A 20,274-nucleotide genomic window follows, 5' to 3' on the forward strand; every position below is an offset into this window, starting at 1 on the left:
GGCATGGGATCTGATTATGCCCAGCGAACAAAGTCAGGCCAAAAAAACTTGGAGCTACTCTCCATGGTATTCATTAGTCTACCTGGCCACAGGGATCTCCTGCATATGGCCGCTGCCATATGGTGGGTCCCACGGCCCGTTGAGAGCCTCTCTGCCAGCACGCTCACCTCAAGCACCTTGCGAAAACAGCACAAGCCTAATTTACAGCCGACAAAAATGCTGTGCCACTCTCTTTGATAGCCCATACCGTTTGCAGCACCTGAAGCCAGTCCCAACAAACCACATGTCATTTTGGTTCATTTTGTGGAGCATAGAAAAATCAATAATCATTGTTGTTTATTGCCTGGCTGGTGTGTGGAGACTTTTGTCAGTGGCCACCCAATAAGTCATTTATCATGTAGTGTGGCCCTGGAGAGAATGATGGGATGGTGAAAACCAGAGAGCACTCCGACTCATTTAAGAACCGCAAAGAGATTTCCGTCATCCATTGTGGGCCGAGACAGGGAAACCTGAGCTCTCTGCTAATTCCACAACTAATCAACTGCAGGCTGCTTTCACACGTCGCAGGAGCCAGATTCGATAGTGCTGTGAGTTCTGCAGCCAATCGATCCACCATCAGATACATGCTCGTCAAAAGCAGCTCCACATCAGTGACTTCACAAGAGGTGCTTGGAGTCCAGCCTCATCCGGCACTGCTAAACCAAACCTGGGACTGGGACACATGTTAAATGAACTTTATTGCTCCATTACTGCATTATTAGGAGAAAAGCAGCAAGCTGGATTTCAGCAGACGCATCGATCTGGTTCATACAGTTTAACTACTAAAATAAATTATGTATTATTTATTGTTTATTTTGACATAATCATGTTTTTACGTGTGTCACCCTACTGGGTCATTAAGTGTAAAATCAACCAAATTTCATAACTTGATGAAAGCCAAAATATGAAATGTCACAAATGTGTATTTACTGAGTAATTTGATTTAACCAACGCTATCTCACGACCAATTCGTACGAGGTGGCTTATTCGTACAAATTTATACGACCTCACTCGTACGATTTTATTCGATTTGTCTAAACCCCAGTGACTGTTAGGTTTAGGGGCAGGGTTAGGTGTAGGTCATTCGTACAAATTCATACAAATTGTGCAACTCGTAAAATACGTACGATTTGGCAAAAATCTTATGAATTTGTACGAGTATGGTCGTACGAATTCGTACGAATAAGCCACCTTGTAAAATATGTACGAATTGCCGTGAGATCGGGTTGGATTTTACAGAGGAGGGACAAGATGACACCTGAGATTTGGAGCCAGTTTATTGGGTTGTAATGACTTTAGAACACTGACAGCATCCTTATTTTTATTTTTGTACACAGAAATTCATAGGTCTATTAGTATTCATCTGTTAACTTCAGGATTATTTGTTTCATTATATGTCAGTGGTGGCCAAACATGCCTGTAACTCAAGAAGAATTAAATATATCTTACTATCCATTTAGATTCTTTCCTTTTGGTATCTTCGTTTTAAAGGCCCTCACTGGTTCAGTCCCAAGGATATGAAGATCTCAATGCAGCTTCATGAGCAAATTGGTAAATTGTTCACATTTTCAGTGGTCAAAACCCAAATATGGGTCACTAGCATGTAGCTGATACTTTTTTTTTTTTTTTTTTTTTTTGCATAGAGAAATATCTGAAGAACAATCAATGTTGAAACTAGAAACTTATCTATATTTTTGTACATAATTGTACAGAACACACCTGTCTATGTGCCATAAATATTCTATTTCTTTTTTTAAATTGGAACATCAGTAAATGCACATCAGTGACATTTAATAATATATTGGCTTTCATTGCTATATATGTGTGTCTTTCTACTGAATAATAAATAAATATATTAATGGTTAAAAAACAACTATGCAAACTAGGGTTAGGGGAAAATTAGATTCCAGTGTGAACAAAGCTGATGCAATATAAACAGAAACAAAGCAACCAATAAAACTGATGTGTTGCTTTACTGTGCAGCTGATCAGGACACCTTGATTATTAGAAGAGGAGAAAACACAGACCAGCCTGTTTTGTTCTAGAAGTTCTGCTGTTTCTGTCTCTTTCACTAGTAGTATATGCACTTGGAGCTCGGCAATACAGAGCTGCCCCAATGTCAAAATCACTACAATGTGTCTGTTCCCTTATAATTCAAAGAATGTACTGCAAATAATAAATACATACATAAATAAATAAATAAAAGTTTGGGCAGATCACTATATTTACATACTGGACATATCCTAAATCTTGCATTCTAAGGTTTACTTAAAATACTTAAAAAATGTAATTGCCATTTATTGAAAATAAAATGATGATAATAATAACAATAACAATGAAATAACCAAAGGGAGAAAATAAAACAACATTAAAAAGTAGCTGAATCTAACATATCATTACTCTTACAATATATTTACCATTTACCATAATTTAAAGAAATTTATTTAAAATAGAAAAATATTTGTATTATATACGGTAATATATTATTTAACATTAACTAGCATTTAATGATTTTATTAAATGATTTTTGATTAAATATTAAAAATATATTTTATTATTTTTTTATAAAATTTAATATGACTTTTTATTTGATTATATTCCATTTATTTTGTAGTTAATGTTAATAAGAGTTAATGGAATAAGTTTTAATAATACATTTATTTGATTAAATATTATATTTATCATTAGCATTTACAATTATTTTATTTGATTATATAATATATGCATTATTAACTAGCATTTCATGGTTTTGTTGAATAATTATTTTAATAAATTAATTAAAATAATTGAAAACAATTGCTTATATTCCTTGACGCCATAAAAAAATAGTAGAATTTCATGAAAGTTGTATTATTATTATCATTGATTTTATTTTTTTATTTAATTGTAATTAAAATTTAACAGCGTTTCATGTTATTTTTTTCATGATACATATTGGATTATACAATATCATATTTCACAAAAGCATAATCAGCTACCATACTGTACCATTTAACTCCTGAAATGAAGATTCTCAAAGTCAAAAGTCAAAAAAAAAAAAAGTCAAAACAAAAACATCCTTAATCACATCATAGAGAACCAAGGAGAGGAATGAGACACAGTAATTGACTTAACAGGAGCTCAACAAGTAAAATGATACATCTCAATCCAAACTCATCCCACAGAATGGTTTCTGATAGTCAGACTGAGGGAATGAGACCGGTCTTTGTAGCCTTTATCTTCATCTAGTCTGTCATTATCAGCTTTGCCAAACTAATATGAAAGTGAAAGTGAAATATAGGAGTGTGTCACACTGAAATGCCCCACCTCAACACACAAAGGATCTTCAGAGGAGCCAAAGCAAACATTAAAGGTCTTGGAAGACGAAGACAGACCGTTTCGGGTCCCAAGTTCTTTATATGCTTGCCAGACCACCTCCAACCAAACCAACAAACATGATTAAAGACCTTCAAGCTGCTTCTGTTGTCACGGCCAGGATACCCTTTAAAATAATAATAACAGCATCTAATGAACACATCAGCCTCATACTGCATAATGAATGAGTTTTCAGACCAAACGCTGCTTAATTATCCCTTCAAGCCAAGTTAGATGCAGAGATCCAGCTGGGTCCTGGCCAAGAATGAGTCTGCATGTACTTGTCGCTTTTGAGGAGGAAAATCTAAGTAACAGTCTAATTGAACCAAAGGAATAATTCATCCTAAAATTAGCATTCTGTCATTATTTACTCACTTTTGTAAGATTTTAAACTGTACTTGATTTAAAGGGATAGTGATTTACTCCCCATGATTTACTCACCCTCCAGCTATCCTAGGTGTATATGCCTTTCTTATTTCAGGCAAAGTTTGAGCTTATGTTTAACCTATGTCCTACATCATCAGCTGTAACGCCACTCTCTCGTTTATGTGCATACAACAGTTAGCAGAAGTTTTACTGTCGATGAAGTTTTAAAGGTACAGGTTGTAGGACCTGCCACTAGAGGGTGCACTTTCAAAACAATAACAATCGCGTGGTTTGATGACGCTAAGAAGGAGCGTGGAATGATGGGATTTGTTGTCTTCTACTCAACTGCTGCCATCAACTCAGACGGAAACATAAATTATGGATTTAACACGAGTTCAACGATTTGCATGAGCAGATTACATACAAAGTCAATGCAAAAACGCGATCAGATGCGATCCCCCGCGTTTGGCGTGTATGCCCCATTATACTAATCTTGTTGATTGTTAATAGCATACATTTTCTGTAAAGGTACGAATCAAAAAAACTCACATGTCGAGTAATACACAAGCGAGATCGGCATCTCTTTCTAGTTGAAGTTTGTCGCGAAGCTACTTCCGCATTTGTCCACAACACTGTTGTCATGTGGTTTCTACGTACGATACAGTAAGTGGCCATGGCCATACAAGCCATGGTTGGAATCTGCCATAAAACTAAGAAGAAGAAGAACTAACGTCTTAGACAGGCGACTGCACTGCCCCGTGTCACTGTTTAGAATGGGAATTGTCTCAAGTAGTTGAAAACATTAGAGATATTGTTAGTAATCAGCTGGACAAAATATATAACACTAGCCTAGCGGATTTTGGATATTTTACTGCAAATATCTTACAAATTGTACCTTTAACTATGGATATTTTTCTTACACAAACGTATTGATTCTTTGTTGAAACTTTATTAACACCCCGGAAACATGTGGAACACTTTTCATAATGGATAGATGTACTTTAATTTGCTTAAAAATCTCGAACCTTCATTCACTACTATTCTAAAGCTTGTAAGAGCCAGGGCATTTTTAAATAGAACTCAGATTGTATTTGTGGATTCCATGTGGACTTGCTAACTGGACACAGTTTACAGCAAGTGGGAAAGAAGCCATAATACATGATCTTTGCCTCCATGAACCTTTACTCCATATCCCACTTTCCTCAATTCCAGCTGGGACTCGAGACCCAAATTGAATTTGTCCATGTTGAAGAAAATTTCTCAAACTAAATGCCACCATATGTCGCAGCTCTGTGAGGCCGATGAAGGCTTCATTTCAACTTCCAAATCACTTCCTGTTTTGGCAACCACTTCTAAGTTGCCCACATATATCTGGGATTTCCCAAAGAGATACAAAGAGATACAGAAACTTTTTATAATTTCAATGTTAGTGTTGCTTAAATAAAGTTATATATATTTATTTATATATATATATATTTATTTATTTATTTATTTATTTATTCATAGCCGATTACTCCTCAATAATGCTGATACTTTAAACCTCAAACTCCATTTTTTACACATTGTGCTGTAATGAAAATAGGCTCTCGAGCAAAGTATTCCATGAGCTACAGATCTACAGCTTTTACAAAACAGACAGACGGCAGCAATCCATCCAACTTTCCCATAACCAAAGCCTTCCCCATTGAAAGATGCTCTTCATATATACAGGCACTCGTCCCTGCTGTAATTTAAAGTCCATTTAATGTACATTAACAGCCTTATGAGCATTTTTACAGTTCCCTGCTCAAAGCCCCTCCACTGCTAATGAGGGTCACATACTCCTTGCAGGTGGAACTGTTTCTGCTAAATGTCAGTGGAGGAATATGCTGTTAGCCAGGAACACAGGTGTCCACAATGATACATGCAGGCTATTAAAACCACTACATGTGGAAGTAAAACATTATTATTCTTATATTGTGACTAAATGTCAGGAGTGTTGAGAAAAAAAAAATATGTCCTATAGTACATCATCAATTTGTGGCAATCAGAACAGAATTGAGAATGTCTTAATTTATTATTTAGTTGTAACTGAGTTACAAAGATACAAGGAAGCTGAATTAATAATCATTTATTTGACATACAGTACATACATACACTACACACACACAGTTGTTTGAGGAATAAAAAGCTACACAATGCACCAGTTAGGATTAATAGAATTGTTACCAAACATACAACATGCCTGAAACATATTAATCACTGCAAAAATTATTCAGTCCCAAGTATTAGGTTATTTAAATATTTAAATGCAGACAGTGTATTAATATTTGTATTTATTTATTTTATTATTATTATTATTTTTTTAGCCAGGCACACACAGATATATAAGTATGTTTAATTGTATGAAATATTTATCTATTCCATTTTACTTTTAATTAATATAATAATCCATATGAATTCAATGTATAATTGGTTACATTAATATGGGTTATGATGTCAATTAAAAGAAAAAAATGTCATATAATTTAGAAATATATAATATATTCAATACATAAAACATTATTGTATCAATTAAAAGATGTCAAATAATTAAATCCTCTATATACATTTTATTCTTAATGTCCTTGATTATGCTTGATTATGCATAATTATTCAAATTACAAAACTCGAATAAAAATATCACTTATTCCACTTTTAATCTGAGACTATTGTGTGGCTTTTTGCACTTTTAACCTAAATACCCTTCATGTTTGATGAAATTGGTTATTATATCTGGTTAGTTGGAAAGGATAATAATAATAATAATAATAATAATAAAAAAAAAAAAACTACATGGCATCCATCTATAATCAGACTAATTTTGGGGGGAAATCTGGGAACGGAAGAGCAATAGGAAGGGAAAGCGGCTGGTCTTCTGCAAATGCACAGATGCTAACTGGAGCGTGCCACAGTTTTACAGATAGCAGCTGGTGGCTGGAGTTTGCTCAGGAAGAGCCCGAGGCATCCGTCCATCACTCTGCCCTGACCATACCACCCTGTCTGACCTGCTCTCACCGTAACAAGCTAGCGCGGCTCAGTTGTCGACTCGACTGGCCGCTAAAAGCCTGCTGCATCACACTGTGCTCTCCACAATCATGAGCAGAACTGAACCATGCAGAATAAGACCTCAGACTCTGTTGGACTACATCACTGTTCTCATAATGATGATGACTGAATGTGCCCAGTATAATGATCATGTCAGTATGTTTCATCATCAACAACACACTTTTCAAAGATTTTGAAAAAGAGTTTCAAAGTTTGTGACTCATCTATAGATAATGAAAGTGTATGTAAGTGGCTCTGAGCAGATGCATTTATTAATGTTATTAATGAAACAATTCATTTACAAATTAATTACAATTCCTTTACCTTTTTCTTTAAGTTAGCTTAATGAACTGAATTTAGAATGCCTTAAAATTCAAACGCAATTTCAGAGGAAGTAGAACTGATGTAGTATTACGGGATGTAGATTTTTTATTAATATTATATAATATTATCAATCTTATTAGTCCTTTCTATGATCTAAAACTGCTACTATCCAGAAAGCCAACTCCAATTCTTATTTTCTCTGGTCTTGATGTACATTTGAGTGGCTGTGATATCATGAATGGATTGGTTTCTGCTGGAGTGGGGCTTGTCAGAGCTTCCATTGTTTAAATATTAGTTTAATTCCCTACGCATTAGTGTGACGAATGAGCCGGCATTACTCTTTTCTCATCCCAGCACACTAGCTCACCTCCATCCCAGCAGGCTTCACAGACGTAATGGTGTGTGACTCCTCCATCTGAGGCAACTGTCTGTTAGGTTTTGATTATTTCACGGACAGTGGGCTTTATTTTTTATGCTAAATATTTTGTAAGAGCAGCGTAATTTCAAGAGAAAAAGAAGAACATTCTTTCTGTCAGAAAAAATGCGCTGTGCAATACACTGTGAATAGACTCTGATGGCTCTGACATTTTGTGACAAATGTGTTTTTGCTGAAAAAAAATTAATAAAAATACAGACAGAAACAAATAAAGAAACGAAAAATAAATGGAAACATGCAATAAGCTATTTTTTGGCCGCTGGTTTGTTTTGAAGCACAGTGACTTCCTCGATACGCTTCAGCACGGCTTGTTATCCAATTTGTCGAGAGTTCAAGAGGTATTGCATCTGTCAAAATAAGCTTTTACATCCACAGTCGTCTGAAACAGACCTTGAACCACAGTAGCACACATCGAGAAGAGCTGCTGGGAATTCTTATTAGGCTGCGAGTCTCTGTAATGAACTCCAGGACAGAACACGAATGGTGAAATGTTATTTTGTGGCAAATCATAAAAGCCGTGTCTAACATCACTATAAAATCAAAACCTGTTTACTTTCCTAATACACTATTGTTAAAAGGTTTGGGAAGCTTTTATTCGGACTAAGGCTACATTTATATGATCAAACATAAAATTGATTGTGATTTAAAATAACTTTTTTGTTTGAATGTATTGTAAAATATGATTTATTTCTGTGACGCAAAGCTGAATTTTTAGCATCTTTAACACCACTGCACATTGATTCTGAACTATTAGTTCCGAATTTTTTGCAAGTTAAAAAATAAATATGACCTCAAGTAGTGTCAATCACGTTTACACACTCCGTCACAAAAAAAAAAAAAAAAAAAATCGTATCAGGTTCGATTTTCTGCGTTTTCGAATCCATAGCAAGCATTTTAATAGGAATGAATGAAGAATCCGAAAAAAAAAGAAAAGAAAAAAAACGCATACGAAAATTGCAAGGACCTTTACACCATCATTTGGTGTCACATGATCCTTCAGAAATCATTCTAATATGCTGATTTGTATTAACAATGTTGAAAACAGCCGTGTGCTTAATATTTTTGTTAAAAGCACAATAGTTATTTTAAGAATTTTACAAAAGCTCAAAGAAACAGTGTTTATTTGAAAGGGAAATAATTTAAAATTATAAATGTCTTTACTGTTACTTTTAATACATCCTTGCTAACCCTTGCAATCATTGCTCCCGAACTATTAAACTGTAGTGTACACATCACTGAAAATGACACAGAGACATCTGTGAACATTTTTTGAATGATGACACCAAAGAATCATTAAATCATGGTTTTGAAGCTTGTCAACTCAATCACATTTTCTGAAGTTTGAATCAAACTGCTATACAAATATCTGTCTTAAGACTCTAAAACTCCCAAAGTCACAAAATAAGAGACGATCGTGCAATGTAGGGCTGGACGATTAATCGAAAAATAATCAAAACCGAAATTCATAACCTCTAACTGACTAAATTTTCCCATGTCAGTTATTTTGGTTTTTAATCCTGTTAACACTTCCCCCTTAAAAGCATACTAGCGCGTGTGTAGACACATGACTCTGCCCCGTCCAGTCAGTGGCATAAAAGCAAAACACAGAGGTGAATGCCAGTTCAACACATACTGATGGCGCGTGAGCGGTGAGCCTTGCGTTTTCACTAAACTTTGTCAGTTGTATTTGTTTTATGGTTTGGACATTCAAGCGATTAGAGGAACGGATTTGCATTATTTGTGATATTGCATTGTGGCATGAATCAGAATCGGAATCGATAAAATTCAAACGATAACCAACCCTAGTAAGAAATGTTACGAACATAGATAAAATAACTGCCAATAGTCAATCATATTTACAGTACAAACCTAATCAGTGAACTATGAGGGTAAAAAAAAATAATAAAAAAATCGTTCATTAATCGTAATCAAGGTAAACTGTTCAATTAATCGAGGTTTTGATTTTAGGCCATAATCGTCCAGCCCTAGTGAAATGTATCTAATACATTTTATTAACAAATAAATTATTTAAATGTAATTTTAATAATGTGATATTCACTCTTTTCACAAGTCAGTCAATTCCCAATGGAGGGAATAAAATGTAATCAAGTTCCGTCATTGAATACTAAAAAAGACTCCTGAAGTCAGATTCCTCTTCCTGGTTAAATATTAACATTTTTTTTTTTTTATAGTGAAAAAAAAAAAACATCATTCAGACTCTTCTGATCTGACCCTTGGGTTTAATTTAGATTCTCAAACTTTCACCCCTTCTGCTCTCTTGAAATCTGTAGGGCACCAAGGGCTTTCAGAAGAGCGACCTTGAATGTGTTTCCACAGTCATTTCAATCATCTCTTTGTTTTTTTAGCAACATATATATTTCCTGATGAACCTCCCCTGGGCACGACTGATGCCAAATTTTGTCATGTGTGTAATGATTTTCTTCTATAAACAACAATAAAGACATCCCGTGGGGAGCTTTATTTGTGTAGCTGACACCTTGTCGTGTTGTTTGAGAGCTTGAAACTTGCTCTGGATTACTTGCACATCCTTCAGATCTTCTCCATAGTGCCTTTGCAGGGGGTTTAGATGCAGTCGAGCCCCACAGGACACCACAAAGAGCGCTTGAAGGGAAAAGACGCCGCAATTCAAAGGTGTTTTGAACAATACTGTGACTTTTCAATCCCGGGCTGGAACAAACTCTACAGGATGAAGCCACTGAAATATTTGTCTTTCCCCTGATGTGTTTTGACACTTGCTTCCAGACGTTCATTGTTTTCTAACTGCTCGGCCGAAGATAATAACTAATAAAACTAGATTTTGTTGTTGTTGTTGTTGTTTATGTTTTTCATTTGATTAAAATATGGAAGCCCATTTCTGCCATGAGATAATTTTTTTTTTTTTAACTGCAACTTTATCTCTAAAATCGACAACAACAACAAGTGAATGGCTTACTTTCAGATCTACTACAGCATACAAATCAAACAAGATTTACAAGGAGAAGGAAAGCATGTGGAACAAGGAAGATACACATTGTTTGAATCATTTCGGTCCTATCAATCGGAAAGCTAATTTTCTTTCTTTCAGTAAATTCAGCCTCATAGAGTTCGAACAACACGGTCACAATTTAATGACATGGTAAGGCTTTTCAATGGCCAGAACTGTATACTGAAAAATGTTATACTTTATATTAATTTACTATACAAAACAGAGAAATTTAACCACAATGATAATAATACCCACTAAAACCATTACTGAGAAACTAAAACAAGTTTCAGCAGCATGTCTGAGCGCCTGTAGATATCAGTCATTCAATTAAATAGACTGTGTTCGGTTATGAAAAAGCTCTCTGAGTAATACAAGCTACCAGAAAGTGTTTTCAGTGCTAATCAGACTTTAACCCTCCTGCCAGTCTTTGTGTTTCCAGCTTGATCACTGTTTGGTGTCGCTCCATCAATGGAAACAAATGAGTGTTACACCATTAAGCCTCTTTAGAAGATGAACAGTACTTTTCAAACGCACAACCTGTGATCTGTCACGGACTATCCATGACCCGGCAATATCCACAGACAGCTTATCAAAGGCCGTAATCCCTTAAAGCACAGCTCTGATAATGAACACCTCCTGCACTCAGATCTTATCATGGAAACAACACTTTCTCTGAATCCGTGGTCTTTGTCTTTTTTTCATTTCCCCGTCTGACAAGAGGCGGTCACAAGCATACGCTGTGCTTTTCAGGCAAGTGTCTCGACAAGACCAGATTCTGCCATCATTTACTCAACCTCATGTTGATCTAAAAACCTCTGATGTATGTTAGATAGATTGTAGCTAAGGCTGTCAAATGTAAAAGGGCACCATTAAAGCATTACAAAAGTAGCAATTTAGCTTTTATGTGCAACCAGTAACATTTTAATGGTAAACACCATGGCTATGATGGTCCACCAGCATGGAAATTCAAGTAGAGACTATTACACTTATCCTTTACTGTGATCTTCTCGTCTGTAAAGTGTATATTTCTGCAGTAATCCTCCTGTCCTATGCATTACTGTTACTGGCAGGGAGCTGATTGAAACTGGGCCATCTCACCAAACCCTGCCTATATCTCAAATGCTTTCCTCAGCAGCGTCAGCGCCACGGTCTATAAGAGTTAAGGAGGAGCTGGAGCTGGAGGGCTCTCCACTGACTTCATGTATTTCACACATGGATGCTTACAGAAGCTTACAAAAGTCAAATTCACTGCAGCCGTGCTTGCATCCAGCTTTAATCCGTCGCAGAGAAGTGATGGAAAGTTTAAGCCCCTACAAACTAAAGACGGGCTTCTCTGAACACTGTTTGAGAGGCTTAAAACAATCCTTTTGTTAGGCTGAATAGATTATATTAATGGTATCTGCATGACGGCTATTTAAGTTTAGTATGACAGCCATTAAATCAGTACAATACTTGTGTCTATTCTCATTTAACCTTATCTATAGTACATTAAACAATAATAATAAAAAACAAGAGGATAAAATTTGTATTAAATTCATATTATATTTTATATATTATAATAGCAAATAATTTAACCCTTCTAGTTTTAATACAAAAACATATTTATACATATTACATTACATTATTTATAAATAATAATAATAATAATAATAATAATAAAAATAATAATCAGTACTAGTAGTAGTAGTAATATTAATACTATTGCTGTTGCTGATGCTGTATATATATATATATATATATATATATATATATATATAAAATATACTCAAAATAAAAATAAAATTAAGAGCAAATGGAAACTTAAACTACTGTTTCTCTTATCATATCTAATATATAAATCCTCAGATTTCAGAAGAATTTCAACATTGTCTCAAATTTTGCTCAGATTTGCCAATATAATGAAATCTCAATTAGAAAAAAAAAAAAAAAGAACAAATTCTTCCTAGATCAAAAAATCTAAGCTACTGCCATCTAATGTAGGAACTTTTTTTTTTTTTTTTTTTTTTTTTTGTTGCATCAATTCTCTTGAGAATCCTTCAATTTGCAAACTTCTGCACAGATTCTCTAAAGGCACTTTAGGAGAAACATCTCCTACTTCACGTGAGCAGATCAATAACATTTCACAATTCCTCACAGTCACATTATATAAGAAGGATCTTTTCTTCAAATATTACAATATGGCAGAGAGTAATGGGCCGGCATTTCTTTGCGTATCTCTGGAGAAGAGCTGAATTAAAGCTGCAATATGTTCGAATGGCGTCAGATGAAAACAAAGCACTCTCATTCCAGCAGCGAGATGAAGCAGCGGCATATGCCTCATAGCCACTCAAGAAATAAAAAACAAACAAGAACTCACACATACACACCAATGCACACACGCACATTGATCACATTTTAGAAGTAGTCTTGAGACTCTGCAGCCAATCAGGTGGAGCATGTTGACATATTGCACATTTTGAACGTTTATTTTAAGTAATGGCTTCATTTCTTGTTAATTTGCAACCCTTTCCCTTCAACCATGTCTTATAACGAACTGACCTACAGTACATGTCTTTAAATATCCCATTTGACCACACTACAAAAGTAAAACATTCATTTGACACTGTCTCGAAAGCAGTATTACAGGTTGAATACCTGTAGCACATAAAATTGATTTCTCAGTTACACTGTTGCTTGTAAGAGGCAGAGAAACATGCTGTGCATGTGAGACCTGCTCCATCATTTTGAGTAAATTACTGAGCTAGGATCAAATATTACATAAAAAAAGGAATATAAATATAATAAAATAGAATAGACAAAAGCACATGACAATATAATAATGATATAAAAATGATAATAAATCTGATATAAAATAAATTAAAACAGAATATACAGTGCCCTCCATAAGTATTAGACGTAATTGCTTTCTCTGCTGTGGAGTCAAGACATTTGCATTTACATTTCTTTGCCCTGATAAAGTCCTTGACTGAGCTGGCAGGGTGTTTTGTCATTGTCCTGATCCAATATGAAGTGCTTTCTAATGAGTTTGGTGGAATTTTCTTGAATATTGGTAGCCAAGATGATTTTGTACCCTTCCAAATTTATTCTGCTACTGCCATCACACATTAAGTCATCATTAAAATGAAGAGGTCCTGTTCTAGAGACGCATGCCCATGCCATGACACCACCTCCACCAAGATTTACAGATGAGGTTGTATGCTTAGGATCATTTGCAGTTAATTTCAGTTCAGTTCAAGTTAATTGTACAGCACTTTTTATGATACAAATCAATGCAAAACAACTTCACAGAAAAGTAAGTGCCTACAATATTTAGTAGTAGCTAATGAGTGGTGACTGTCAGTTTATGTGCATATGAGAGACATTTTCAGAAAAATTCATACAAGACAGTCAACCAGACGATGAACACTATTAACAACAATTATTATATGATGCAATCACACTTGTAGCAATATTTGGTAGTTCTGTATGTTGTTTCAGGGTTGGTATCATCTGAGGTCCTCTGAGGGTCAGCATCTTCTCTTCTCAGGTGTTCTGGATCCAGACTAAAGCTTGTGTAAATCTCAGTTACCATGGGATGAAGTTCCCTGTTTTTTTCTCCACACTTAATCTTAATCTTTGTCTCATCGGTCCATCAACTCAGTTTCAAAACTGGCTCACATTTGTGAAGAATCTTGCCTTTCTATGTTTGGTGCTGATCAGAGGTTTGCATCTTGCTGTGTAGCTTCTGTAATTCTGTGTCAAATTGTCCTGCTGACTGTAGATTGACAGAGCATCACCCCAGCTTTCTGGAGGTTGTTGGTGATTTTACAGACATGTATTTTAGGGTTCATTTTCACAACTTTTATGATTTGTCTGTTGTTTTTCTCAGCCGAACAGTTCGCCGTTGATTGCTGATGTCGCCGGTAGTTTCCAAACTCTTGATTTCTCCATGCCCTTTGTTTTTCCTATAGTCGTAATTGACTTCCTCTTTTCTTTTAGCATCCCAATTGCTTACTTTTCTTTCAGAGTCGGCTTCCTCATCTTCATCCTGGTGTGTGTGTGTCATCATGGAATGCAAGACTTAGAAAGCAGAAGCAATGGATATGACTGATAAGACACATTCCCTGCTTTTAATATCTGAAGAATGAATGCAACAGGACACGGCTGAACACTTAGAAAGACCTGTGAGGCAACTGTTCCAATACTTATGCTCACATCAGATAGGGAGATGAAACTCTAAAAGTGCTGATCTTCTTAGCTGGTAAAACATCTTTGTGTTGAATCACCCAACAATAAAATGTCTATTTTGTCTTTACTGTTCCAATACTTACGGAGGGCACTGTAAAAAAAAAAAAAAAAAAAAAAAAAAAGTGCTACTAATATGTTACAAGATCTGCTGAAAGATAAATCTAGAAGTTTTTTGGAGTACATTTTACAAGATTTTAATTTAAATGTATCCTTCAATTTCAAATTTATTTCAATGTGATACTTGACATTTCCTTGATAATTACTAGCATTTTCGGATTGAAAACTGTCTCAAAGTGAATCTTAAACCTTTTTGTTTGTTTGTTTATCAGTGTAATAGTACCAAAATGTAGCAGTATAGACCTCAAAGCTGCAAACAAAGCCTCAAAACTGTAATCCCTGCATCTTGGGAGTTGTATTTAGCCCAGGCTATTCCTTCCTTCAAGGCTAGCCTTCACAGCGTGGTTAAATGTAGACAGGACTTGTTGTGAACAAATCACCAGCGACAGCAGCACAGGAACTGAGCGGCCCAGGGCTGCTTTAATGAAGTCTCGTGAGCAGTGAGTCTCAGAGGAACATCTTACCCTTAAAGCTGTGCCGAGTGGCCCTTCACACCGCTTTATACTCCCTCTCCACCGCCGACAGGACTATACAAAGCTATTCTGCAATCACTTGAAATCCCCCACTGCCTAATTAGACACATCTATACCTCCAGCACAACTAAAATGGACTTCAGTACTGCTTGTTTTTATTGCACTAATACCTCTGATACATGTAGTGAACCTATATATAAACACACAGTACACAATTACATCAGAGAGTGGGACAAATAAATAACAATCACTGGAACACATGCATTTTCACCCAATTTATTCAATGGGTGGCTCAACGGTGTTTGATTTATGGCCCATGATATGCATATCAATGCATAAAAATGACAATGCTTTAATTTAATGAAAATACAATCATTTATTTATTCTTATATTCCTTTAATTGTTTTGTTATTGTTAATAAAACCAAATTAAGAAGTTAAGGTTCACTTTTTGATTATGTAACTATGATGGTTCTCCAAATAGTGGCTGTCAAAAAAGAAAGTGGGAAAAATCGTTTCATTTTATAACTGAATCACATGGCTGAGTCTGAAATAAAGCAAGCCCTATTCACAAAGTGACATCATTAAGAAAAAAGAATTTAGCAAAAAAAATAATAATAATAATAATAATAAAATAATAATAATTTAGGTTTTAAACAACATTCTGGACTCTTAATTTAATTTAAATGTTCATTTAGTGTGACAGATTTTATTTTATTTTTTACTTTTTTTTTGAGTTCATGAAATCTACATGATAAATACAATGTTAAAATGCTGTTTAAAGTTTTAATATGTAGTAACAAACAAATAAAAATCACAACTTCAGGTAATTTTATGACTTTAAATCTCCTTTAGTTTACCAGCTTAAAGATTTCTTTACTTCTTTGTCTGGGGAACTGGGTAGAAACATTTTCAAAGACTCCCAACAGACTACCTGTTTAGAAATTATCTATAGGAGTCAAACCATTAAACTGAGCTTTTGTTTGTTTTCCTTCATATACTGTAGTAACATGTACAGTAAATTCATTATGTGTTTTATATATATATATATATATATATATATATATATATATATATATGTGTGTGTGTGTGTGTGTGTGTGTGTGTGTGTGTGTGTGTGTGTGTGTGTGTGTGTGTGCGTGCGTGTGTGTGTGTGTGTGGGTGGGTGTGTGTTAATTATTGCACATAATAGTCCAAACTTCAAACTACTAATAATTCCAAACTACTGTTGGAATGCAGTAGACACTTTACTTGCATTTGCTTTCTATGTATATAAAATCACTTGTAATTTGATGCAAACACCAAAATGGAATGTCTCGTCTTTGACCCAAAATACTTTTGGAAGCCAGTTTAAGAGTGTCCTGTGGCCCTCTTGGCCCCTATATCCCTGATTGTGTTTAAGCATCATGAGTGAAGAGAGTCTTTCTTTGGCTCTGGTTCTTTCTCTCTGTATATCTCTCTCCCACACAGGTGTGTTTGGAGCTGCTTGCTAAAGGCCAAGCCTTACTGAGAGACTGACTGGTGTGTAATGAAGTGCCTGACAGATGAGTTGGACAAGCAGAGGAGCACTAGAGGAGCAGCTCGCTATGAACCAGCACTCCGCTGTCAGTCCGAGCTCTTTGGATGGAGCCCATCTCGCTTCGGTCTCCACTGCATCTCTCTATTGTTTTTCTGACCTATCGCTGTCAGACGTGAAAATGTTCACAGGTTTTTCTCTTCAGCTGAAGATGGATTTCTTCACAGACGTGATACACTGTCAGCCACAGTCTTTAAAAGACAGAGTCTTATTTTTAACCGCAGCATTGCTTTTGATAAAGCAGACAAGAATATAAAATAGATCGGGGAGAGTGTGTACTTAGGCATGGAGAATTAAGATGTAAAACTAATAAACCTATCTATATGAGGATCAAATTTGGAAGCATTTAACATAAAATAACAGAAATAGGATTATTTACCAGGGTTATTATCCTGTAACTAAAAACTGGAATAATAATAATAATAATAATAATAATAATAATAATATATATATATATATATATATATATATATATATATATATATATATATATATATATATATATATACACACATACACACACACACACACACACACATACATATATATATATATATATATATATATATATATATATATATATATATATATATATATATATATATATATATATATATATATTTATACACACACACACACACACACACACACACACACATATATATATATATATATATATATATATATATATATATATATATATATATATATATAAATATATATATATGTATGTATATATAAAACAAAACTATAATAAAAATGTTACTAAATGAAACTAAGCATCAAAGAAGAAATATGATTCCAAATATTAAATATGTAATGTTACAAAAAACTATATATGTCACATTTATGAACTTTCTGTTTCCTTTGTCACCTTCCTAGTTTTGGTTAATTGATTCTTCCCACCTGTTTCCAGTTCCCTCATCACCTCCTGATTGTTTAAATACCCGGTCTGTTCAGTTCTCCCTCGTCCGTGATTGTTGATGTGTTTGTAAGTAGATGTAACCTGATCTAAGTGTTTATGCTAAGTGTAGTCTATTGTCTTTGTCCTCCTTCTTCACCAGTAAAACTCCTTATTTGTTCCATATCCTCATCTCACCCTTTGTTTGACGTTTAGCACTACCTTAGTTTATAACAGAATCACGGACCCACAAAAGTGTAATTAATTTAGCTGCGTTTTTCTTTATTTTTGGTTTTTTATATATTTTTTCTCCTCTCCCGGAATGGCCATCCCAGCAGTCCGTCTTCTATGCCTGGAGCAACTTGACCGTTCGCTGGAGGCCCACACCAGGGACTTTTTAGATCTGACGTGCCTTACTCACTTCCCCGACCGCTCGCTCTCTAACTTTTTCTATAGTTAGTAGTAAGGCGGAGTAAGGCATGCCTACCAGCGAACGGTCCCCAAGAGGATTTTGCCGCTTTTGTGGGTGCTGGAGAAAAACGGATCTTCATGGACCGTCAGCACCGCAGAAGAGGATGTCTCCAGCCCCACTCCTGACCCAGAGACCAGCCAGCCACCATCACGCCGCACAGAGCCAGAGCCCACCGCAGCTGCAGAGCCCGAGCCATCCACTGACAGGGAACAGGATCTCGAGAGCGCGACTGACCAGGTGTGTGAGCCGGCAACACCGTGCATCGTGGGAGTCCTCGTGGAGATCGAGGGCGTGTAGGAAAGCCCTGCCCACACTCCTGCGACTGAGGGTGAGCTGTATGCAGTCTCGGGAAATCTAATGGAGCAAGTTCTGGACCTTATGGACTGATCTATGGAGGTAATCCCTAATTTTTCTGTTTCCCCGCTGGTTCCGTCCAGCCCTGATCCCCCTGTATACCCTCTGTCTCCCACTCCTACCTCCTCCAGTCATTTCCTCTGCTCCATTTCCGCTGGTTCCGTCCAGCCCTGAATTTTCTGTTTCTCCGCTGGTACCCGCCCAGCCCTGAGTTTTCTGTTTCTCCGCTGGTTCCACCCAGCCCTGAGTTTTCTGTTTCTCCGCTGGTTCCGCCCAGCCCTGAGTTTTCTGTTTCTCTGCTGGTTCCACCCAGCCCTGAGTTTTCTGTTTCTCCGCTGGTTCCACCCAGCCCTGAAGTTTCTGTTTCTCCGCTGGTTCCGCCCAGCCCTGAATCTTCTGTGTCTCCGCTGGTTCCGCCCAGCTCTGAATCTTCTGTGTCTCCTGTGTTCCCTCCCGGCCTCCCTCTTTCACCTCCTCCAGGACCTGCTGGTCCCTCTGCTCCACTTCTGCTGGTTCTGTCCAGCCCTGATCCTCCCATCCTTCCTCTCTTTCCTGCCAGTCTCCAGCTCCACCTTGGCGCTTTAAGGCCCTGTCTCCGCCTCCAGCCTCCGATCCCTGGACTCCTCCTTGGTCCTTCGACCCAGCGGCTCCGCCTTGGCTCTTAGCTCCCTCGTCTCCACCGTGGCCTGGCATCCCACCTGCTCCGGCATCCCACCTGCTCCACCGGGCTCCCTCGTCCCTCCGGCTCCACCTTGGCCAGTCGTCAACCATCCAACGCCTCGGGACTCCACTCCTCTGGTTCCACCTAGTCACTCCATCCCTCTGGCTCTGTCAGGCTCCTCCTTCCCTCCGGCTCCACCTCCATTCTCAGTCGCTCCAGCTCCACAGCGGTCTGCCAGAACCCCGCCTCCGCCTTGGTCGCCTGAGCCTTCTTCTCCACCTAGGCCCTCCGGATCCTCGACATCACCCTGGCTCTGGGGCTGTGCTGCTCCATCTTGGGCTCCTCACCCACCGGTGCAGTCTCCGCCTGTCGGCCCCCTGGTTTCGTCGACCCCTTCTCCACCATGGCTCCTCCCGCCGTCGACTCCACCATGGATCTCCGTCCTGGCTGGTCTCTAGTGGACCATCTGGCTCCTCCTGCTCCGGGCTCCTCCCTGGCTCCTCCCTCCATCCACTCCACCCTGGTCCCTACCTCCATGCTCCCTCGTCACCTGCTCCTGGCCTGCTCCTCTCCCGCCTCCAGACCCCCCACCCTCCCCCCGCTGGTATTCCTCTTGCGGTGCGAGGACGCACCGTTCCGGGAGGGGCGAACTGTCACATTTATGAACTTTCTGTTTCCTTTGTCACCTTCCTAGTTTTGGTTAATTGATTCTTCCCACCTGTTTCCAGTTCCCTCATCACCTCCTAATTGTTTAAATACCCGGTCTGTTCAGTTCTCCCTCGTCCGTGATTGTTGATGTGTTTGTAAGTAGATGTAACCTGATCTAAGTGTTTATGCTAAATGTAATCGAGTCTATTGTCTTTGTCCTCCTTCACCAGTAAAACTCCATATTTGTTCCATATCCTCATCTCGCCCTTTGTTTG

At 37.1% G+C, this 20,274-nt stretch overlaps 1 protein-coding gene across 2 annotated transcripts in view; it reads right to left on the bottom strand.

The window, feature by feature from the left end:
- LOC127996712 (glypican-6-like) overlaps positions 1-20,274 on the bottom strand; it is a 247,772-nt gene that overhangs the window by 213,828 nt on the left and 13,670 nt on the right. The gene's annotated exons all lie outside the window — the stretch shown is intronic.

Source organism: Carassius gibelio, chromosome A1 (genome assembly GCF_023724105.1).
Source record: "Carassius gibelio isolate Cgi1373 ecotype wild population from Czech Republic chromosome A1, carGib1.2-hapl.c, whole genome shotgun sequence".
In the NCBI taxonomy this organism is placed as follows: domain Eukaryota; kingdom Metazoa; phylum Chordata; class Actinopteri; order Cypriniformes; family Cyprinidae; genus Carassius; species Carassius gibelio.